This window comes from Dasypus novemcinctus, chromosome 6, assembly GCF_030445035.2.
Source record: "Dasypus novemcinctus isolate mDasNov1 chromosome 6, mDasNov1.1.hap2, whole genome shotgun sequence".
In the NCBI taxonomy this organism is placed as follows: Eukaryota; Metazoa; Chordata; class Mammalia; order Cingulata; family Dasypodidae; genus Dasypus; species Dasypus novemcinctus.
Window position 1 is genome coordinate 36,483,774 of NC_080678.1, and position 25,097 is coordinate 36,508,870.

At 37.1% G+C, this 25,097-nt stretch overlaps 1 protein-coding gene across 5 annotated transcripts in view; it reads left to right on the top strand.

Annotated features, from left to right (window-relative positions):
* BTRC (beta-transducin repeat containing E3 ubiquitin protein ligase) overlaps positions 1-25,097 on the top strand; it is a 228,204-nt gene that overhangs the window by 93,475 nt on the left and 109,632 nt on the right. Inside the window, exon 1 of one of the 5 annotated variants that reach the window (XM_058298532.2) lies at positions 17,785-17,939. The exons of the other annotated variants lie outside the window; for them this stretch is intronic. The gene's annotated coding sequence lies outside the window, so the exon portion shown is untranslated. Of the gene's footprint in view, positions 1-17,784; positions 17,940-25,097 lie in introns of those variants that run through there. 5 annotated transcript variants of the gene reach the window in all.

Below are 25,097 nucleotides of genomic sequence, written 5' to 3' on the forward strand. Positions count from 1 at the left end.
CACATTGTCTTCTTTACTGTCCTTTGGTTCTTTATCCACCATTAGTTTATTTCTCTCCATATTTTCCTTCATCTCCTTGAATTGATTTAATTTTGAACTTCTTTGATTAGTTGTTCAAAACTTCTCCTGAAGTTCTAATTTGTTCTCTTGACTGAGCCATATCTTCCTTTTTCTTAGAGTGACTTTTAATTTTTTTTGCTTATCTCTGATTATTTTGATGCACTAACTCTGAAGGTCAGTTTCTCCCTCTTGACTGGAATTTTTATTGTTGATTGATTTTGTGTTAAGGCTCTTCTTTGATGTTTGGTCCTATATCCTCTGAACTTTTAGAATAGCCTGTGTTTAAGTGTTCATATTTGTTCATATTTTCTCAGCTCATTTGCATCTGATTCTTGCTCTGGATATATAGTACCATTTTTAAGATTGCCCTTTTAGTATGCAGTTGCTTCACCTCCAGGAGAAAGTTTCCTTTTCTCTGTTCCTTCTCTGGAAATCTTGATCTGTTCTGTTTGTTTTTGTGCAGAATTTTCTCCCCAACTCCTATGATTTCTTTAAATTCTTTCACTCGGCGGCCTCTTTTCATTACACTTGTCAGTTCTGGGATCTGTCCTGTCTTAACAGCAGTTCAGTCACCCTCTCCTTTTTTTCCCGGTGAGGCTTTTCTGCCTCAAGTTTCTTCCCTGTTAGGGTTTCCCACTGCAGGGAGCCATGTAGAGTCAATCCAGAAAGGTCTATTTTGCATTTAGGTGGTCCAGCAAACAGAAAGTGGATTGAGTGTGCACCTCTTGCCAACAGTTCTGCCACAGTCTTTTTTTTCCCCTAGGGGCACTTTTGTATGTGGCATTCATCAGCCATTCGTGTTCTACCCTTGGTTTCTGCAGACTTGGGTCCCTGTACCTGGATATGCATGGTATTCTTATTTGCTGCTGTGAACAGCTTTATGGTCTGCATCTGCGGCAGGAGAGACCCAAGCATAAATCTTCTGCTTGATTTTGGTGTTGTCCTTTGTTTTCCTTTGATTCAGATTTGTGGAGTCCTTCTCTAGTCTCTCTTGTACTTCAGAGTTCCAAGCAAGTGGGATTTGCCCTTTTATTAGGTAATTCTAAGGGGAGACTTTTCCAGGGGATGTTTTACATGTTCTCCATGTGAATCACTTGTCAAACTGATTGTTTTAAAATTGTAAGATATGTAAAATATTTGATAACTATATAAACAAGAAATTTTAATACAATCATCATTAACATGTTAGCTTTCTTCTATCCAGAATGTCTTAATTGATACATGCCTGTACACCAGCACATAGGCCTACCCAAATAAATATAATACTGTTTAAAAATGTTTTTATTACCATTTTTAATAAAAGTATAAATTTTAATATTAATTGTAGCAAGTACATAGAAGTAAAAGGAAAATATTTAAAATTCCTCCCATTATTACAATTTCACTGATACTTGTATTTTTTGCATTTCAGCTACGTGGTATTGCCCAAATTGTACATTGTCCAGCTGGTAACATTGATTTGGTCACTCTTCGTCTCATGACTAATTTAAAACTCACTTGATTTTAAGTTGAACAAAGTTTGAATTTTATTTACATCCTAACATTACTTTCTTCTTATGTAATTCTTAGCCATTTCAAATTTTGCAGCCCCCCAAACATGAAAAGTTCAGTTTTTCTCCTCATGCATCTATATCTTTGCCTATCCTCTTCTCTTTATCTGGCGAAGCCATCCCCAAACACTTATTCTCTCCTCCCTCCTGCCCCCTACCTTTAGCAGTCTACCTGGATAATTCCTAATCTTTCTTTAAGATTCAACTCAAATTTATGTTACTTGTACAAAAGAAAAGCCCTCCTTATATATGCAACTCGCCCTGGATCATGTCCACACTCAAATTTCTCATTTTCTCTCTTCTCTAAATAAACCCTTTTACTTGCCTAATTAAAAAAAAAACAAAACCCTTTCTGATCTTTTACCTCCTCCCCAGTCTCCCCAAACTGTCAGAGCATCTGTACCAAGAGCATTCAATACATACCTTAGTCATAGCACTTAGTTGCTACTGTAATTGCTTATTATAACATGCTGTTTGTGTATTTGTATTTGTTTGTCTCCTTCACTAGACTCCTTGAGGACAAGATTGTTTTGTCTTTTTGGGGTTTTTTTTTCATTTTATGGTCCCAGTGTCAAGTACAGTGCTTGATAGACAAATTTTTTTAAAGATTTATTTTATTTATTTATTTATTTCTCTCTCCTACTCTCCCTCCGCCCCCCATTATCTGTTCTCTATGTCTATTTGCTGTGTCTTCTTTGTTCGCTGCTATTGTTGTCAGCAACACAGGAATCTGTTTCTTTTTGTTGCATCATCTTGTTGTGTCAGCTCTCTGTGTGGGTGGCGCCATTCCTGGGCAGGCTGCGCTTTCTTTCCTGCTGGGCAGCTCTCTACGGGGCGCACTCCTTGCACGTGGGGCCCCTGCGCCGCACAGCACTCCTTGCGCGCATCAGCGCTGTGCATGGGCCAGCTCCCCACTGGTCAAGGAGGCCCGGGGTTTGAACTGCGGACCTCCCATGTGGTAGAGGGACGTCCTAACCACTGGGCCAAGTCCACCACCTTGATAGACAAATTGGTACTCTAGAAATTTCTGCTGAATGAATAAATGAGTAGATAGCAAATTTAAAGAAAGTTCTTGAAAAGCGTACATGTGGTGAGAGGAGAAGAAGCATCGATTTGAAGGTAATACCTATATATACATACACATGTGTTCTGTATTCAGAAAAAAGTCATAGTTAAACAACCATTCCAAAGACCACAAATTTATATGGAAAAAAGAAAAACATGCTGATTATGATTTACAGATAGTGCTCAAATTTTATACATTTGGCTTTCATACAGCTCACGCTGTAAAGATCCTCTTTGAATTGGCTTTTTGTATGATGAATTTGGACTCTTGTTGATGAACAAATGTATTTGCTAGTCAGCTAACAGTTCAATTTCAATGATGTCAACATCTTTATCTTCATAGCAGTGTATATATGTGCAATTATTTGATGATTTTTATTGTATTTTACCCCTATTTTATAAAATAATAGAAACTGGGAAAATTAAATGCTGATAGTAGTGATAAGCAGCAGTCTAGAGACAAAAATGGAAATCATTAAGCACAGTAATAGTGCCCTTTAACCTTGATTGGGCACAAAATTAAAGCACATGTGCAAAAGGTTGGGAAGATATTATTGAAGATGTGTCTTAAAAGGAAGTGTAATTATGGATTTAAGAACATTTTTAGCTACTATTGATATCTCTTGTACAGCTTCTACCCTTTCAACTTTTATATACATTTTCAGTAAAAAAAGAAGAGATGAACTGAACTGAATTCATGGCAGTTTTTCCTTATCTGTTTATCTTGGAGAAGTGATTTCATTTGGGCCAATTTATCTTTCCAGATGCCTGCTTGGTTATTTAAATACTCTAATTATTTCAAGTTTTGTAATGATAGATTTCTCCTTTCCTGAGTATTTTGACGTATCTTTTCACGTAGTTAATGTTCATTAGAGTAAATCAAATCATCCTATTGTAAGATAATCAGTTCCTTTTTAAATTTTTCCTTCCAATCTGAAAAATTGTACTGTTCTCTCCAAAAGGAGATTTTAAAAAAAATTTTATTTTATTTCTTTCCCCTCTCCCCCCACCTCCAGTGGTCTGCTCTCTGTCCATTTGCTGTATGTTCTTCTGTTTCTGCTTATATTCTTGTCAGTGGCACCCGGAATCTGTGTCTCTCTGTTGCATCATCTTGCTGTGTCAACTCTCCGTGTGCAGCGCCATTCCTGGGCAGGCTGCACTTTCTTTCGCACTGGGCGGCTCTCCTTATGAGGCACACTCCTTGCGCGTGGGGCTCCCCTACGCAGGGGACACCCCTGCGTGGCACGGCACTCCTTACGCACATCAGCGCTGTGTGTGGGCCAGCTCCACATGGGTCAGGAGACCCCGGGGTTTGAACCCTGGACCTCAAAAGGAGAGGTTATTGCTTGTTTTATATTGAACATTGTTGGATTTTCCCGAGTTGCCTCTGGTAAAGGGGAGCGTACAGGTTACAAGTACCCCAGGGGGTCTGGAGTTGCCCCGGTGTCAGGAGCACAGATCAGAAGAATAGAATTAATGAAAACTTAGAGGGTGATGGGGAGCGTTTAGGGATGCACTGTCCCTATGAGACAAATTCTTGCTGTGGGCAGTTAAGGCTCACCTGTCTCCTCTGGAGAGGTACAGATCACTTTCTTTATATTCTGAGATTATCTTTTGGTTATTGCCATCTTTTTTTGTGCCAGAGTAGGACAGGAGTTCTTTCTGTGCTATTCAGGAATTGTTGATTGTTTTTGTTGATAAGAGAGGGTTCTTGTTCAATCACAGGGAAGAATTCAAGGGCCAAACTAGGCAGCAAGATGGTTTATTGAACAGTGTTAAAGGAAGAAAAGTGGGAGCAAGTGGGTGGGGCACATGCTAAGAAGCATACAGGTAGCTTCCAAACTGAGGGACATTGAGGGGTTGTTACTTGACATCTTATAAGTCCTTGGGCAAGGAGTGGGTTACCAGATAGGTTGAGTCATTGTTTGCATAACTTTAGGCTTCTATCTTTTGCAAGCAGGTGTCTTTCCCTGGAAATCTCCCTAACCTTTTGTTGGCTGCTGCCCTTTCCACGTGTAGGGGTCTCTGACTCTCCACCTGCCTCAGGTCCCTAGATAATTGCCTCAGATCTCTAGATAAGTGACTTGCCACCTGCCCCAGGTTTCTAAATACCTCATTCTGCATATGCCCCAGGTTCCCTGTTCTCCTACCTCATTTTGTGACTGCCATAGCCATTTGTAATTTAAGGATTTTTTAAAAAAGATTTATTTATTTATTTCTCTCCCCTTCCCCCCACCCCGCCACCCCCCCACCCACCCCGCCCCACCCCCATTGTCTGTTTTCTGTTCTCTGTGTCTATTTGCTGCCTTGTCTTCTTTGTCCGCTTCTGTTGTCGGCAGCACGGTAATCTGTGTTTCTTTTTTGTTGCGTCATCTTGTTGTGTCAGCTCTCCGTGTGGGTGGAGCCATTCTTAGGCAGGCTGCACTTGCTTTTGCGCTGGGCAGCTCTCCTTACGGGGCGTACTCCTTGCATGTGGGGCTCCGCTATGCGGGGGACACCCCTGCGTGGCACGGCACTTCTTGCGCGCATCAGCACTGCACATGGGCCAGCTCCACACGGGTCAAGGAGGCCCAGGGTTTGAACCGCAAACCTCCCATGTGGTAGACGGATGCCCTAACCACTAGGCCAAGTCCACTTCCCTGTACTTTCAGTATTGTTCTGCTTTATTTGGTAGTGTTTTACTGTTTCATCGTCCTTCCTTGTTTTAGTTTCTAGACTTGGTATTTTGTATGGACTGCTAAGATGTGGAGTCTTGGTATATTTTCAGCATTTAGGAAACTCTTTCCTTTGTTCATGAAGACAGAAAGCCAGGTTATTTACAATGGCCTCGTTGGAAAAAGTGACCAATTTCTTAGCTTGTTTAGCTGCATAGACCTCTAAGAGTTACAATATTTTGCTATTGAGAGGTGATGCACATGAATTTTGTTTTTCCTGAGAGTGATATTGAGTAGCTTTGAGCTTTTCTGTATTCTCTTGCCCAGTCCTCTGGAGACCAACTATTTTGAAATAGTTATTTGGGCCTGGGATGTAGTACATCATGAAATGGAATTTCACAATGTACCTTCCCCTGCTGGGTTATCTGTCATCTGCCTTTTAAAGTTCTCAGGTGTACCATTCACATCTTTGAGACCTTTGTTGCAAACCTAGTATCTGTGGCTTCGTATGAATTCATGAAAAATTGACATGAATAAGAAGTGTATCCATTTCCATACATGATCTTTTAGCAAAAAGTTCAAACCTTATCCAGATTGGGTCTAATCTTTTTTTGTGTATTAAAGGGCTCAAACAGAAGGGAAAGAAAACATCTAATTTTATGTTTTCATGCCTTACACACAAATACACAAATACTACAATATTTCAGACTTGAAAATACAGAGCTGTTGTATATGAACATGAGAAATTTTATATTTAAAAGAAAATACATGATTAGTATTATTAAAATATAGTTGTTATTATCATTGCAGTGTTTATACCTTGTATGATCTGTGCTTTGTGGAGTACCTGTTCCTGTCTTAATGATAATAAATCATAAAGGAAAATTCTAGTATATAACGTAAATTCTAGTATATAATGTTAGTATATTTTCCCTAGATTTTTAAATTGGCAGGCCATTTGTTTAATTTTTTTAAAAAGCATTTCAATTGCAGCATAGAACAGTCCTTTGGGGGGAATTGGTAAAACGAGGATAAAATGGGTACAGGATTCCAACAGCTTGAAAACAATACCATATTTGACCAAAATCTCTTTTGTATTCCCTACTCTGGTTCTATTCCAGTAGTTCTGGAAATGTGCCTATGGACTATTTACAGTGAGATTATAAAACTGAATCATGATTTTGGTGAATAGAAGCCAGAGCGTGTGGCTCCAGCACCCCAGCTGGCAGTAAGCTCTCCCTAGGTTTATGAATGTAGTTAGATGGCCCCCAACTGTTTACAAGACAGCAGAGGTGAGATCTTTGATTGACAAGTCAGAAATGCATTAGATCATTCTCTCTGCCAGTCTCTGGTTCATGCTGTTAAAAATGTCAGCCTCCAAGTTTGAATGGCAGCCTGAGGGCCTTAGAAGCTTTTTGTTTTCTGAGATGGAAACACAAATTGGATGTGTGCCTGAGCGCTTCATCCTGGGCTGTAATTTCATCTTTTAGCTAAGAACCACAAGGTACACGAGCAAAGCACCCTGTAAACAATAATACTGTGGGAAAAAAATAAACAAGGTCGTGTTTCTGGTACGTTGATCCGATGGTGTCCTGACCTCTATCACGTTGAACATCTCCACTCTGATTGCTGTTCCCTTTGGCATTACAATGAGAGAGAGAGAGAGACTGACATAGGAGGAAAAGATTTAAAGTTGCAGTGGTGTTGCACATTCCTTGTATTGGCTATGAAATATTGAACTGTCAGAACATGACACTTGGTTTTTTAAGCAACCTTTCTTGTTTGAGGTGTTTGCAGTTCATTCCTTTCTCCCCCATCTGTCCCCTTTCTTTGATAGGGTTGGAGGTAGTTGCCTTAAATGCATGAAAGGGGACAATGTTAAAGAGAAGTGGTGCTGGTGGAACCAAATAAACTTAACACTGGAACATAAGTGCAGGCTGTGAGGGGTGGGCAAAAAGATTAAAGTTGGGTTAGTACATGAACATTGGGGTTCATGGAACACCCTGTTGTAAGGAAGAATCAGCTTAGTTCTGGGTTCTATTTTTGTCGAGGCAGGAAGTTGGGTGGCGAGGTAGTAGTGGATAAAGATAACAGATTCAGTGATGTGGTTTATTAAACTGATAGCCTACTATTTGGCAATATTGCCAGTCAAATCAGAATTAACCCAGCTAGTTTATGGATTGCTCTAATTATCTAGTGGCTTGGCAAGTGGCTCTTTATGAAATATTTTTTATAATTTGGCAAGAAAAATATTTTTTAAATGTGCAAATTGTATTTATAGTAAGCTTGACGAATAGATAATATAGAATAACCATTATGGTTATATTAGTCCACCCTAATGGCACATGAAAAGAAAATCTCCATTGAAAAAGCTAAAACATTTCTTGGAAAATATTTCTAGTAACAGAAATATTTTCTATAATTGTTTCAAGTTCCAGTACATCTTAAAGCAACAAATATTTTATAATTAAAAATTTTTTTCTTCCTAAGAAAGCAGCATTATTTGGCATACACCTTATAAGTAAAGCTTTGTGAATGACCTTTTGCAGTTCTTCTGGAGTGTGAAAAAGTAGGAGTTTATGTTGAGAAGTACTTGAATTAACCCTTATCAATGGTTTTAAAGGACAGCTATTTAGCTTACCCCCCCTCCTCTGCAAATGGGAAAGGCAAGAGCTGTTTTCAATCATGAATACATAGTGAAATACACTGGGAAAATGGTTGTAATCATTCTTGACATTTCTTAATTCCTGCTTTGAGAGCATGCTGGAAGGAGAGGAGACAGTATTTGCAAAATAATGTCCTGCTCCCTTGTACCCAGAATTGTGTCCTCACTGACAAAATACAAGTGTTCAAAGAGTAAGGCTAAATGAAGGGATTTTGAGGACTAGTTACTGTTTTTGTTAAGTGTTGTTCTGTATTTTTAAAGCAAAAGTATTGACAGATTTGCGTTTAAGCTGTGCAAAACTATTGTCTTGGCTCAGTGGGGGAGTTTTCAAAAATCATTCTTCCAGAAATTGATTTCTTATTGGCTGATTTCCAGAGGATGAGTAAAAATAAACCATTCTTTTCAATCTTAGAAGAATAAAAGGAGTGCAAGAGTTTATCTAAGAAATAAAGACTTGAAATATGTACATTTATGGGATCTCCTAAATTTAACACAGAGTATAACTGTACAAAATTGCTACTTCCCTTGGTGTATTATTAATGCATCTATTACTATGGAAATTCCTCACAGCCTATGGAGGTATACCTCCATATTAATGGTTAGCTTTATTAAAACCCAGGTTTGTCTTGTGAGCAAAAATCAGTATATGCATATAATTGTAGAATTTCAGCATTAGAAAGGACATCAGAAGGCCATCTTGTTATCACATTCTTCTCACAATACAGGAATCCTTGATGAAGTATCTTTAACAGTGGGTCATCTAATCTCTGCTTGATCATGGCCCTTATTGGCGAGTTTACAACTTCTTGGTCAACTTGTTTTCTTCTTCATTGTTATTTCTATTAGTTTTTCTTTTAGAAGGGGCCAAACTTTTTGTCCACCCACTGATTATAATTCTGCCTGTTTAGTGAAATAAAGTAATTATTTTCTTTCATCATGTTACTTATGTTGTCCCTTCTCCAGGTTCTGGTTCTATTACTGTTGCAAAAACATCAATAATCATTCTTGCCATTTTCATAACCTCCTATTTTGGTGGAGGATGTTATTGTTCTTGTTGCCCTTCCCTTTGAATGCATTCCACCTTGACAGCGTCCTTATTACAATATGGCATGCATAACTAGAGGTAGTGCTGCATAAGTGTTTAATAGGGTAGGATACAGTGATACCTCTTGTTTTGAATATAATCCAGATAATGTGATTTGATTACTGCAGCCTAAAATTGCATATTCTTTGGTGTAGGTGAGGAAAAATCTCTAGGACATTATTCTGGGTTTCTTTCCTCATCTTTTCTTTGAAGCCAGAAAAGCATATGTAAGCACTTTGACAAATTACATAATGTAGTGGCATATCTGAGTCGTACAGGTATTTTAAAACTAGCTCCAGTTCTTGAAGATGGTGAACATCTGCTTAGAGGTATTGTAGAGCTCCACAATGCACTAATTGAATTACTCTTTTCTGGAGTTGCCGACTGCACTAATTGAATTAGAATCAGCTTTTGTGTGTGTGTGTGTGTGTGTGTGTGTGTGTATGTGTGTGTGTGTGTGTGTGTAACTGAGATAATTCCAGCCTTAACAGGGGAGAGTGAGTGTGGGAGACATGACTGATGATGTGTACTGTGCTGCTATCTAATGGCAGGCTCTGGAACTACTACATGGTCTCCAGGGAAGAAAGAACATAGTCATCTGATCTAGTGTGACCTCAGTCTAACCCCATCCAGTTTAGTTCAAAAGGTCTCAGAATATATTTTTATAACTCTAAATCTAAGAAGAAAGAATGTAATTAATTTCTCCATTAAAAATTAAGGTATATTTTATTAGGCATAAAGTTTTTCTTAATGAAGTACTAAGTTGCAAATTTCAACAGAATTAAAAACTCCTAAACTCTAATTTAATTGGTTAAAAAAAAATCAGGATGTACTGAGTAAGTGGATCATGTTCTTTCTTATTTTGCTTTTCATGTGACATAAATATAAAAAAGAATTACCTTTTTGAAATGTCTTACCATCTTAGAAGGGATCAATGATACAGTGTTTGTATACTTAAATAAAATTGCTTTCTGGTTTTCAGAAATAGTGAGATCAGTCAATTTAAGGATGTTTTAAAATTTTTCTATGCATGATTGTTTATACAAAATTAAAATTATAGCTTTATAAATCTTGATTGCTTTAATTAATATAAAAATTTAATTTTACCACAATTTGGGCAAATTATTCCTCCAAAGTGAAATAAGTAACTTTCTTTTTTTAAAAAAATGTTAGCCACAATTTAATGATTTTTATCATAAAACTATAATTCTATACAACTTTAAAAGCAAATACACTGAGGACAACTTGTTAAGAAAGAACTTTTGATTTAGTTTAGCTCTAGGCATCCTAATTTGTAAAATAGCCCTTAACAGAAAAATATGTATGTACAAGTGTTGTATGTGTGGATAATGCCACTTCAGTAATAGAAAAGTACATTTAAAATTAGTTCATTCAATTTTATCACATGAAAGAAACAAGGATAAAGAATAGAAAAGTCTTAATCTCTTCCATGTTCTCTTCATTATTAAAATAAAATGTAAGTTTGAATATGCCAACATTTTGTGGGCTAGTTTGTTTTTTATTATGATTGAGCTACTTTGGTTTCTGGTACAAATTACTTTCAATACATAATCAAAATATATGATATTCACTGTTTATATAGGCTTTAAGGGCATTTTACTGATTTAGAAAATGAATTTTGACATGTAGATTTAATGCTTTACAAAATAACTTTGCCATTCACAACTAACTACAATTCCATTATATTGTATGTGCTAGGTACTGTATAAAGTATTGAATATAAATCAAGACTCCAACTTTGTCTTCAAGGAACTTATTTATTAGACATTTATTGAGACCCTTTATGTACTAGGTACCATGTGTATAATTTGGGGACTACTACTATTAACCATTAGTTCCATGTATTTTTCCCATTTAGTGAGCTAGAGGTCTGGCTTAATAGCAGTCATAAGGAAGCAATATACTTACATTTGTATCAGATACAGCTCATCTCAGCAAAAGGAGTAATAGGTTTATTTAAGACTAGTCTTTTTCTGTTCTGTCTTTACACACTTTTTAAGGGGAGCAGTGATGTTTTTGATAGCTCTATGTGGACCTTATAAAGAGATGGGTAACATTTATTACAGTGCCTCCTGCTGGTAGATCATAGATTTTTAGTCTTTGTTGTCTCCTAAATTGGTAGTACCAACTTGTAGTTCATTAGTTAGTTCCAAGCTTCTTCTAAATCTATAAATGGCAAAGAGGGTAAGATATAAAGTGCTTCTTATTTCTAGATCCTAAATTGTCCTGGGACCAGCTCTTTATATAAAAGTTCATAGAAACCTGTATTTCACAGAGTGTGGTAACTCCTTGCTATAGTGCTGTAGTGTTAAAATTCACATTGGCCAGGTTGTTCTGTAAATTAAACACTGACAGCTACCCTCAGGGGAACAGCCAATGTATTTATGATGATGTGCTGATTACACAAAATACACTGCAAGCAGAAAACAGCTGCAGAGAACAAACCTCTTAAAAAGAATACAATTACAAATAGCACCCTCAGTATTTCTAGTGGTGAGTGTAGAATACAGCATGCTAATGCAGGTTTCTTACTTAGTCTGCCTGAAAACAAAAATCTGAAGGAGATAAGTTAAATTACGGTTGAATGCACATGTGGTACCAACATAGCAATGAACAAATTTTGTTTCTGAAGAAGATGGCTGTGATTGCACAGATTTCAGGTGTGGAGTAGTTTGACACTCACCCCTTCCCCCTTTTTTTGTTAGTAGGTTTTATTAGTGCTTTTCTCATATATAATATAGCCTTGAGGTGAAAAGGGTTCTGGACATTTGTAAGATAAATTACACAGTGAATTGAATTTTTAAAATTCTGGTAGAAACTTATTATGTCAGAGTTTGGATATCAGCATTTCATCTGAAGATACATTTCTATATTTTCAGTGTTTTATTAATGGCTCTGAAGATGCTTGCCCTTAGAGTTAGTAAAAGGAGTCATGTCATGACTCTTACCTGTGGTAAGGTCTTTCCAACTTCTTAGATTCTCTTTCTCAGGAATGTTATTTTAGGACACTGAAATAGCTGGGTGATTTTATTTTTTAGATGAAACCGCTCTTAAGTATGTCCTTTTTCATCCCTGTTACTGATCACATGCAGACAGGTAAGAAGATGAGAAAAAATTTTTTAGTTTGCCCTGTGTGAGAGTCTCCCTGTTATAGTTTAGGGCCAATATCTATAATATATATTTCAACTGCTGAGCATGTTACCTTCTTTTTAAATCAGTAGAAAATATGTTGACCTTCCAAGACATAAATTTACTCAAGCCAACTGTAAGGTATAGAAGGGGAAACATAGTGATTGGAAACAGTTCACTTCACCCACCTGAAACTAAGAATCAACTCTTCAGTATATGGATCGCTGGTATGTAATAATCGACTATTATTGGTCTGTCTGTTGGTCTCTTTTTAAATCAGTTTGGAACCTCCTGGAGTTATTTTCTTGCTCTGCTGACATCAATCCCATGTGGCAGAGAACTTGTGTATAATTGCTTTGCTTTAATCAATAGAATAATTGATAAACCAGATAAGATTTAAACTGATTATGGTCCCAACAGAATTCCCCAGAGGCCTTGGACTCTCTTAATTTTGACATGTGTGTTGTGTACCCTGAGGATGAAGTGCAGTTTGAATTATCTGTTTTTATTTGCTTAATGACGGGGAGGGTGTTAAAGTCAAATGTTTAATTAACCCAGCAATGGGCTGCGTTGTCACTTACACACAGCTGATTGAGATATCTCATGGAGAATACTGAATAGGAATGATAATGTGGCACTGGGACGGAAGATTGCTTTTTCAATCCATTTGCTGGGTCACTGCTTTGAATGTCTTATTGGATGAAAGGCATTCAGCCTGGAGAAAAAATTCAGCATTTAAGTACATTTTGTTCCTCTTTTCCCCCTCTAACCCCCTCCTTGCCCAGAAGTTAACTAAAACAGATATGTTCTAGGTTTAATAAGCCATTCATGTAGTAGTAAGAGATCAGGGTAGTTGGTAGCCTCAAGCTACATAATTTCCTGTGGAAACAGAAAAATCCTACTAGCCTCCCAGGTATTCTAAATGTGAGCTCTTTTGTCCCTCATATCCCTTGTTCTTTGCCATTATTGTAGGCTTGTCTTCTGCTTCTTTCTGTAGTGTTGCTAGATGTGCAGCTACCTCTAGGGCTCCAAGCAGATCTTTTTCTTTTAAAGAAGCACACTCTCCAACATATTTTACCATTTCATGCAGCTGGCTTCTATTTGGTTGTATTTCTGATCAAGTATTAGAGTGAGATTGTTGAATTATTGAGAGAAATGAAAATTAAATGCATGTGGATTCTTGTACCTTTTGCTACTGCTTTGTTTAAACAGTTGGTTCCATGTATATTTTATTTTGTTGAGAGGCAGTTTACTTTCTGTATGGACTCAAAAACTAGGCCAGGAAATATTCTAATTGCCCACACCATCAAAAATGCAGTCCAGGCAATTGGAGTTTTAATGACTTGCTGCCCACATACACATACACACAAATCCCTGACTAGCTTTATAATCAAATGTAATGTAAAAGTCTTTGGAAGCATATTGGATCAAACTTAAAATTATCATGACTTGCCGTTTTTGTGATTCTTATGTTTCTTCCTTCTGTCCTCCAAAGATCTAAACCAGAAATTTTATAATTTTTTAAATTAAAAAAATTTCTTTGCTTTAGTCATTTGTATTCCAGAGAGCACAACAGAAAGAAGGATACAAGATTGATTTTTTTTTTGTGCGTGTCTTCTTGACAGCATAGTCAGGGCATGACTATTGGGGGTGGGGTGGGTATGTTTACAAAGCAATAGAAGCATGCAGCCAGTTTTCAGGCACAGGTTGGACTTTTGCAGGTCAAGGCAGACCAGATGAGTAGCTTTTCTTGAGGGACACAAGTAATAGACCAAATATAGAGCAGCTATTTCAGGAATCATGTAGGTCATTTAATTATCCATTATGATTGAGTGGCTAATGCTCTTTTGGCAATTACATGACCTCTGTTATTCTTGAAACCTTTCCAGCCCTCATGGGTCGAGTGACCCACCAGTCAGTGCTCCCAGACTTTATTCCACTCAGAAAGGAGATGCTAGGAACCATTGGCATTTAGAAATAGCTATGGTTTTTTTACTAACCACTATCCAGAATTTCCTTTGTACTGCAATCAGTGATAGACAACTGGCTTTGAAGTCAACTATTCCTTCATTGTCTGTAGGAGCAAGAGAGGTACATTGATTTCGACAAGGGGGAATTGTGGACAAACAAACTTCAATACCAAAGTTGGCTATTATGCTCTTCACAGGTTCTTTATTGTAAGAACATGTACTATGGTGTTAAAATTAATGTTTTATATCTGTTAATCAGTCATCCAGTACCAAACTCTGAAGTCAGTGAAACAATTTTTTTTCATTCCATATCACAACAATAATACATTGATGATGGCTAATAAACAGATCATTCATTAAAATTAGCCCAGTTTAAATTTCAATGCAAAAATGATTATTTGATTAAATTTTAAAAGCCACTTTAAAATCAAGATGCAGATCAAAAACAGATAATTCTGGGACATTTGGAATGATATTTCTCACTTTTTTTTTTCTTTAAAAGGATGATTAATATTTCCAAATAAAACCCTTTATTCCTGCTAAATGATAGCCAATACTTGCCTTTTTCTTTTGAGGTAGCAGGGCCAGAGATTGAACCCAGGACCTTTTATGTGGGATCCCAGCGCTCAACCACTGAGCCACATCAGCTCCCCTGAGTTGGTTTTTTTTTTGTTTGTTGGCTTGTTATTTTTTTCCCCCACCCTCCTGAGATGGCTCCCTCATCTCTTTGCTTGCTGTTTTTGCTCATTGTCTGCTCGTTTTTTTTAAATTATTTTATTTTGTTTTTTTTTTTTTATCTTTTGCTCATTGTCTGTTTTCTTCTTAGGAGGCACCAGGAACCAAACCCAGGACCTCCCATGTGGGAGGCAGGTGTCCAACTACTTGAGTCACATCCACTCCCCTGTTGTTTGTTTTGTTTTTAGGAGGCATCAGGGACCAAACCCGCACCCTCCCAAGTTGGAAGCAGGCACTCACTGCTTACCACATCTGTTCCCCCAAACACTTGCTTTTTCTAATTGTGGTTACTTAGAGGCTAATTTTGAAAAAAGAAAATAATATCGGTGTCTCGTGACTCTTTAAGTTTGATTGAGCATAATCAAATAGGTTGTAAGATTGTCAGAAATACACAAACAAAATTCTGTATAGTTAGCAAAATGGAAGATTAGAGGTATACCACCATTCTTTAGTTTTCCAATAATTTAAGACCTTAAGCTTAGGGAATAATTGTGTTAAAATAACACACACACACATACACACATGCCTTAAATAGAAACCATTTGTATTGGCATAGAAAGAAACAATCCCTTCTATTGGAGAAAAAGAGAAGCCTTTTTAAATCTGTTACTTATATACTGGAGAGCATTGCTGAAAAAACAACTTTCAACGTGTTTTATTTCTGGGACAGTGAAATCATCTATCTTCCCAAATAAATGTATTAAGCTGTTCCTAATAGAACTCCAGGTTAATCTGTTTGGGTTTTTATATTCATTTTGTTGTTTGGTAATATTAACAAATAAAAAATTGAAGACATGAATTTGTGTTTACTTTGACACTTCAGAAGTAGAGGCCTTATTACTTAAGTTTTAAAACCTTTAGGCATAGTACCTTGGGGTCTGCTACTTAAGGACCTATAAGAATGCAGTCAATGTGAGTTATAATACGTTTCACCTTAAAAACATATTTCCCTCATTCTAGTTTTCTGATTTCTAGTGGTAGTGGAAATGAGCAGAAAATGAGGAAGCAGAATGGACAGTAAAGGCAAAAGTTCAGATTAAACGTCAAGTATCTATAATAAGATATATAGTTAATCTATTTAGCGTTTAAGAGGAAAGCAAGGGAATAAAGAAAGTATGATTTGTAATTTCTGATTGATGTGTTGCTATTCTTTAAGGAATACCCTTCAGGACCTAGGTTGGACCATGTTTTTCAGCCATGGGATCCAAAATATTGAAATCAGTGAGAAAAGATGGTATTTCTAATTTTAAAGATCCAGTATGTCTTTAAGCCTCTGTCTAGTTAGTGGAAAAGTTCACAAAGTAAGAAAATGAAAGAGAAATTAAATAAGGGGCAATTCACGATAGAAATGTACACCTAAACACACATCTAACTTAACCCAGTCTGGCTTTAAGAAATTTACTTTTTAAGTTAGGGTGATTTTGTTTTCAATCCCAAGTGGTAGACATTTAGAGATATTACAGTTTATCAACTTTAAAGGGATCTTACATTTCTTTCAAGATATTGCTGAATTATAATAAAGTGGGAAGTACAAATCAGGGAAGGTAACCAAGGTGATGAAAGTCAGGCATTTAGCAACAACAACGGCAACAACAAAACTAGCAACAGGGATGACAGAAATAATTCTGCAGAAAGAGAGGATTTTGGTTTGCGTTCTAAGAGTTCTATAGTTCTCAACTCTATTTTGAGAAATCAAAAAAGATCCATGTAACGCATGTGTCTTTGAGTTACAGAAGTTATCAGGTATCCTTGTTAGTAGAAGCAAATGTGTGCCTCTTAATTCACATAAAACTATATGCAGAGGGTCTCTGGATAAAATATTGTATAAATATGGCAACAAAGAAAATTGTGACACAAAAGGCTCTGTCCTTAACAAGAAATCATAAGGGTAAAATCTTGAAGAAGAAAACAAAAAATTAAGATTCATTGAATTTAAAGGTAAGAGGTAAATTAAGCTATTTGTATTTTTGTTCACATGATAGGTGAGTTTGGCTTTCTATTATGTTTGTTATATACCAAATTCCCTTGGTGAATTTTTATTCATTTTATCTTGTTTATTTAGTTACTTTGTGTGTTGTCATTCTATTTTGAGCAGTGTGAAACGTATGTATAAAAAATTTTTTTAAATTAATGCTAGTCTTCTTGGTTCTGTCAAGAAAAACAAAACAATCTATACTAGTATATAACTGCCCCCTTTGTAAATCTATTGTTTTTTTATATATCCACAATGTTATAAATAGATGTGGTTTGGTGACTGCTTTGGTATGTTAAGCAGAATAAAATATAAAACATCTACTTTAAAGGGTAAGGTATGAAGTGTTTTGTTTTGTTTTAAAATCAAGCATTTTAATGCAAAAAAAACCTTTAGAGTTTAAATGGACTATTACTTCTGATGTGGAGCATATTAACATAATTACAAACTGTTTTATACACTCATAGTCATTGCTAAGTTGATGTTCAAACCTTTGATTAAGAAGTCACAAAGCTGAATGTGTTCACACAGCTGTGTAATCTCTCCTTTTCACAAAACACAGATAGCTGTTTTTGCTTTTTTCTGTTCCTGTATTTATTGCTACAAGTATGTCCTTTTCTTATAGCTATACTTTTAGTGGTGAAATATTAAAATACTGTATTGTTTACTTTCTATAACTTGAAAGTTAACAAAAGCTGGGCTGCTCATTCAAGCCCTTGCCTTGTTATGTCTGGTGCAACTTGTCTCTTCCATTCTTCTTATCAGAGAATCTCAGAGCTTACTTGGGCTGGTTTATCTTAAAAGAGCAGGAGGCAGGCTTTTAGGGTGTAGGCTCCATGTTCCAGTATAACAGGCACCAATGCTGTTTGACTTTAAAAATATTTGATCTCTTACATTAACAGCCCATGTCACTGTAATAGGGACTACGGCTGGGCTGTTGTTCAGTTTTCTATTATTTAGCTTTAAAATAACTGTTAGTGCTGTTCTAAAATCTCCGTGTGTAAAATTGTATATTGGCTGTCCCTCCAGGACTCGTAAGTAAGCAAGGTGATATGTGTGGGCAGAGAGAGCATATTTGTTAGCTTTGTTTTTAAATAAGAACCTTCCTATCTAAAGATGGTTTTTGTCTAATTCCTGATACTGTGCTGCATGACTTTGTTAGTGTAAATTTGCAAACCTAGCATTATCTTAAAGCTGATTTTTATTTTGTTGTTAATGTGTGTGTTCAGTAACTATTATGAACTTTCATGTTTTTTATCTAATAATGAGACATTTAGTTTTCTCTTGAAGCTTAACTTCAGAAATCCTGTTCAATTCCCCTAAGTCAGTTTGTACAGCAGTTGTAGAAAATGGGCAAGCAAGAATTTAAGGAGTATGTTTGTTAGACTTACATATTATTTGTTTTATTTTAAAATAGTCAATTATTGGTAATTTCTGTGCTGGGAGTAGTTTGACAGTTAGAATCAAATAGCAGTATTTAAAGAACAAAATAAAATTCATAAAATCAGGTTGTTGTTTTCTTCCCTTTTAAGAGTACTTCTTTTTAGAATGGCAGCTTATAGTGGTGGAATGGCAGCAGCTAATTTTAATCCATCCTCCCTCCCTCCCTCCCTCCTTCCCTCCTTCCTTCACTCCCTCTCTCCTTTCCTCCATATGTCTATTTATTTTTAAGAACCTAGTTTGTTTTCCCAAATTTGAATTCTTTTCTGATATGATTCAATGCTACTTGGATACCCAGAACTTGCTTTGAATTTAACCTAAAATACATATATCAGCCAGCACAAGCATAATTGGTTGAAAGGCAGCCATCTATCTGAGGAGTTCTTCTAAATACTGAATGTGTCATGTGCTTTGACATGACATATCTAATATTTCTGAATACAGAAAGCACTTTCTACATTAGCTTGTAGGTGTTAAAACACTAGTGCGTTTTAAGAATTTGTGCTGTGCAAATTCTGGCTTGTGAGGTAATGACAAGTGTTTGCCTGCATAGACAATATATTTTTCCCCCTGAGATCCCCACACACCTAGTTTCCCTCAAGCTCATCATCTCTGTCAGGTTAATCAATAGGCACCGTATGGCAGAGGGTCAGTAATCAGTGTCATCGTGCCTTTAAATCGTGTTGAAAATTTGCTTAAAGCCTGGGCCAATTAACATCGAGATGATGAATGGACGGGAAGATGGGAAGAGCCTGATGCTCAGGGGCTTTGTGAGGAGGAGATGCTCAGCTGTTGAGCAGCAGACACCAGCGAATAAAAGCAGCCATTCATGTGAGCTCAGTCCACCCACTCTTAATGATAATGTCAATCTAGCAAAATATATACACATTGGAGTTGTCACGAGTTCATAAATCAAAGGAGTTTGTCAAAGGCATTCAGATTAACGAGGCAGCAGCAATAACAAGTCAAATTTGCATAGAGAATTGCTTGAATCTCAGTAAATTATGATCCTGTTTTTCATTTGATTATTTGCTAATGTCTCAAGAGGGAGAATGATTATATTAGCATGCAAAATCTACTCCAGAAGTAGAAATCTGAGGTATAGAAGACCAGCACACATGACAATTAATCAGTTTCTGCATACTAGCATAAATGCACAAGGCCCAGAAATGAACTTCTTTTTTATTATTATTTCTCCTTGCTACTGATCCAAATGGTTCAGCTTGACAGAGACTTTATATTGCTTTAACAGTGTTCTGAATTGTGCCTGCAGGCAAGACATAGTTATGCAGCTATAACCAACCTATCCATCTGCCAACCAGATTGGAATTCTCCTATCCAAGGCTTCCATTAACCCCCACTGACAGCTCCAAACAGGATTAAGAATTTGGAAGCATAAAAAATAGTTGTTCTTTGCAAATATACACAATCCCTTTGCATTTTGAGAAAGGCTACATCTGTAGTGTTTTATAATTAGTCTTAGACAATGTAGTAGGGTAAAAATTTTCCTTGGCAGTTTTGGGACTTCCGCTGTAGGAGGGAAGGCAGTACTAATGGAAGTCCTGTCTGTATGGCTGTCCCAGAGAGTGCTTTCCATTATATCTGGTTCCTAGTACTGGCTTGGACTAGGTGTATGACTAGAAAATATCCATCCTTGAAAGCTTTATTGCATGGAGGATCTTCTTGAAATTTAACAGTATAGGGAGGCTTTGATATGGTTGTGCTTTAATATACAGTATGTCAAATGATAAACATGCTGGAGAAGCAATGCACATGGAAACATGCCAGAGAATATTATCTTATGAGGACACTTCAATTCCTCCCTAAAACTGGTCCTTGAATAGGATTCTTCAGTCAGCTTCTGAACTTGAATGACCTAAGTTTTCCCCATTGTGTTCTAGTAGGGTTAATTAAAAATTGTAGGGAAAAGGATGTGGCTCAACCAACTAAGCACTTGTCTACCATATAGGAGGTCCAGGGTTTGAGGCCCAGGGCCTCCTGGTGAGGGCATGGGCCACGTGGCAAGTTGGCCCATGCAGAGTGCCAGCCCATGCTGGAAAGCTGCCCCGTGCAGGAATGCCAGCCGAAGTTGAGAGCTGGTGCAGCAAGATGACACAACAAGAGACACAGAGGAGAGAAAATAAGAAGACATAGCAGAACAGGGAGTTGAGGTGGCGTGAGAGTAATCACCTCTCTCCCACTCTGGAAGGTCCCAGGATTGGTTCCCAGAGCCGCCTAATGAGAAAACAGGCAGACACAGAAGAACACACAGCGAATGGACACAGCAGACAATGAGGGGAATGGGGGGCTGAGGGGAGAAAAAAGTAAAATCTTTCAGAAAAAAAATTGTAGGGAAGCAGATGTGGCTCAAGCAGTTGACTGCCTGCCTACCACATGGGAGGTCCTGGGTTCAGTTCCTGGTGCCTCCTAAAGATGAGCAAGACAGCGAACTGACACAATGAGGAGACGCAACAAAAAACAATGAGAGACACAACAAACAGGGAGTGGATATGGCTCAAGTGATTGGGTACCTCCCTCCCACATGGGAGGTCCCTATTCAGTTCCAGTGCTGCCTAAAAAAAAAAAGATGAGGAGCAGACACAGAGAGCAGACACAGAGCAGATAGCAAGCACAAACAACAAGGGGGGGAGAGATAAATAAAGTAAATATTTTAAAAAATTGTATAAATATCCCCCATACACACAATGTTTTATTTATGTCACCTTTCATTGAAGAATTTGAATGTTTTTATCCATGTCGCTAAATTACCTTTAATCTTGTAGAAAAATAATTGTTTCTGTTTTTTTATAGATTGGAAATCAAATATATTTGGAGGCTATAATTTGCTCCAAGTCACATAATAAGTTAATGGGGAAATGTTAATACAATTACTAATTTACCAGTTAGGTCTACTGTATGATGTTCGCAACTATTTCTAGAAATTGGTCTCAAGATATTTTTCCTTGAGAAGTTGTCATTCAACATGATGATGAGCAAATGATTCCTTTTTTAAAATGTTTTCAAAATCAGAGTTTTAATTCACTACAATCTACCTACTTTGTTAAAATGATATAATTTTCCTGATTACAGTTTTCTTTGAACTTTCCCAATAAAGAATGTCGCATTGGTAGAAGGTGTTTACTTCTGGTTTTAGAGCTGATTATTTTACTCATAATGGATGTCTATTGAAATAGGCACAGGCTCTTACACTATCCAACCCTGAGCAAGATTCTTAACTCAAAAGATTATAATGAGTCATTATGAGTGGCTGACTTTCCATCACTGTGAAAATTAGTATAGTTTTTATTTTATTATATAATCAACTCTTAATTATCCATGTCATCAAGAGTTGTGTGTTCGAATAGATAACTGAAAACAGTAAATAAGCCACTTACTAGTTTGTGGAGAATATTGTCCCAGCCATGAACCTGGTGTGTCATCAAAACCTTCTCTACTTGTTTTGGACACCAAAAAAACTCTGAAAAGTTAGGAATGCATTTTATCCATAGGAGAACTTTTCCCTGTAAATCAAGGATCAGAAAAACATTTTCTGTAAAGGGCTACATATGTGTTTTAGACTTTGTGAATTGTGACTACTTAATTCTGCAGAAGCGGACTTGGCCCAGTGGTTAGGGCATCCGTCTACCACATGGGAGGTCTGCGGTTCAAACCTGGGGCCTCCTTGACCTATGTGGAGCTGGCCCATGCACATTACTGATGCGTGCAAGGAGTTCCCTGCCACGCAGGGGTGTTCCTATGTAGGGTAGCCCCACACGCAAGGAGTGCGCCCCATAAGGAGAGCCGCCCAGCACGAAAGAAAGTTCAGCCTGCCCAGGAATGGTGCCTCACATACGGAGAGCTGACACAAGATGAAGCAACAAAAAGAAACACAGATTCCCGTGCCACTGACAACAGAAGCGGACAAAGAAGAACACACAGCAAATAGACACAGAGAACAGACAACTGGGGGCGGGGGGGATTTTTTAAAAAAGGAAATAATTCTGCAATTGTAATAGAAAAGCAACCATAGACAAAAGATAAATTCATGGATGTGGCTGCTATGTCCCAGTAAAACTTCATTTATAAAAACTTGCAGTGGGCCAGAGTTAATCAACTCTTTTTTTGAATGATCATACTAGCATTATAAGTAGTAGGGTGGTAGTGTTGTAATTCAACTATCACTTCGATTCTCTGCTATGAAAACTTTTTAAGCTAGCTGGACAGTGTGGGTATAAGGACCTGTATTAGTCACCCAAAGGGGTGCTGATGCAAAGTACCAGAAATCTGTGGACTTTTATAAAGGGGTAAAAGCTTATAGTTAAAAGGCCCTAGAGAGTCCAGTTCAAGGTTGATTTTTCATCCAAAGTCATTTGCCACATGTTCAAGCAAGATGGCGGGTGACATCTGTGAGGGTTCAGCCTTCTGCTTTCCTCTTATGGCTCTGTGGGCCCAACTTCTTTTGATCTCAACTGTAGCTGGCATAGGGCTTGTTTCTTTCCAGGCTCAGCTGCTCTGTTCTCTTCACAATGTCAGCTCTAAACTCTTAGGCGAATGGCTCAGCTCTCTCTGGGACCCCAGGATCAAAGTTCTCTCCTCTACGGTGTTTGTGGAGTTCTCTTTTTCTTCCCTGTATCTTCTCCCATGTGTCTTCTTGGTTGAGTGTCCGTTTATATAGCCTACCAAGGGGGTGGGGACTCAACCCTGAGTCACACCCTACTCATGTGGTAGAATCAAAGCCCTAATCTCTATTTAATCAAGTAAACATAAAACCTTGGAATTTAATACAGTCAAAGCATATCACACCCAGAGGAACAGACCAGTTTATGAACATAATCTATATTTCTTTTATCAAATTGATAAATAATACCAAACTGCCACAGGGCCCAATTATTAAGCACCTATTACCTGTATGTTATGTAATGTGTTGGTGGATAGAGGGAGCTACAAAGACTTTGTCCAGTAAGCTTTCAATCTTATTGGATGGTTGAGAGTAACAGTGCAAAAACTGTCTAAATAAGTGTCTGATTGTATGGACCAAGATAAAATATTGAATGAATTTCTAGTAGAATAAGATGGAATAGTTGTATAGTTCCTTAGAGAAGATGTTAATTGAACCTCATTTTAAGAATGGATAGGCTTAATTGTAAACTATTACTATGTAGATAATAGTACATCATAATAATGATCTCACATCAGTTGTATAATAACAAAGATACCACAATATGGGAACTCTATTTTGTGCATGATATTTCTATAAATCTACAACTTCTCTAATATATATTTTTAAAGAATGGGTAGAACTTGATTAAATAATCTTCTTATATTTATAATTGTTGAGTAAACAGGACTAGCATTAAAGACGCTTCCAGTCTGAAAAGTTCATGAATGTATCACTTATTTGTGACCATGAAGAGACTTGCTTAACTAGGGTGGAATACATATGTTGAGGGAAATGGCTTGATGCAGTATAGCAGAAAATTCTGGAAAGCCCTGAAAACTAGGCCTAGAACTTTGTATTTTATTTCATAGAAACAAAAACCCACTGAAAGTTTTTGAGGAAAATACCACCAAGAATGTAGTGGTATTTAAGAAAGATTAACCTGGCAGTAATAGTATTCAATCTAACAAACATTTAAAAACTGACATTATGTTCTCCAGCCATGTACTTAGATCTTGGAATATAAAGATGAAAAATAAATTGGCCCTGCCCTGAGGAAGCTTACAGTCTAGGGTGGGGGTGGCAGACATGTTCATTAATATATATAATATAAAGAATAAGTACCAAGTTGAAAATAGATATAAGTGCTTAATTTCAGAGTGGTTAATTTCGACTGGGGATTGTTAGGCAGGGGATAAACATAGGCTTCTCAGAAAAGGTATCATTTTAGTTGTTTTTTGAATCAGGATAAAGAGATTGAGAAGAAAGTCTCACATTGAGGGAATAAAATTAGCAAAAGCACAGGGAGGAGACAGGACCCTTCTTATTTTGGGGAATGATAAATAATGTCTTGTAAGTGGTACACAGACTTTGATTGAAAGGTTAGTTGGCCAGATTGTGGATGCTATCATGAAAAGCTTGGACTTGGTATCAGAGAGCTATAAAAGGTTTTTGAACAGAGGTATGAGAGAGCTAAAAAGGGTTTTTGAGCAGAGGAGAAACATGATGGACGTCTTTTCAGAAAGATTCTGACAGTGATGTATAGAATGGATCAGATACAAATTTAGGCAAGAATATCAGAAGGCCATCTCAATAGCGACAGTACTGGTAAGAGGTGTTGGGGGGTCTAGACTAGCGTAGAAGCAGTAGAAATACAAAGGTAGGGTCACATCTATCCAAATAGATGCTTCAAAGAAAAAATTAAAGACTTGAGATTGGCCATATATGTTCAAAGGCAAAAAAAAAAAGGTGTAAGTCAAAATGGCTCTGAGGATTTAAGTGGGTTAAAAAAAGTTTGGAGGGAAAGAGCTGACCTAGAATGGGTGAAAATGGTGAAAGAATGGTTTAAATTTGAATGTGTTTGTTTTGAGACAATTTATATGTTTGTTGTCTGAATATTTTTATGTGATTTTTTTTGTTTTGTATTGTTATTCAGAATACATCTCTGAGATCTACTCTCATGAACTTTAGCAGTAATTTCATTTACTGACTTTTTCCTACCCAAACCGCTATAGGTGTTACCCCCTAAATGCACTGTCACTGATACTTTTTATTCTGCCCCTTTTAATTCTAAGCTAGTAAGTGCTGGACGGAG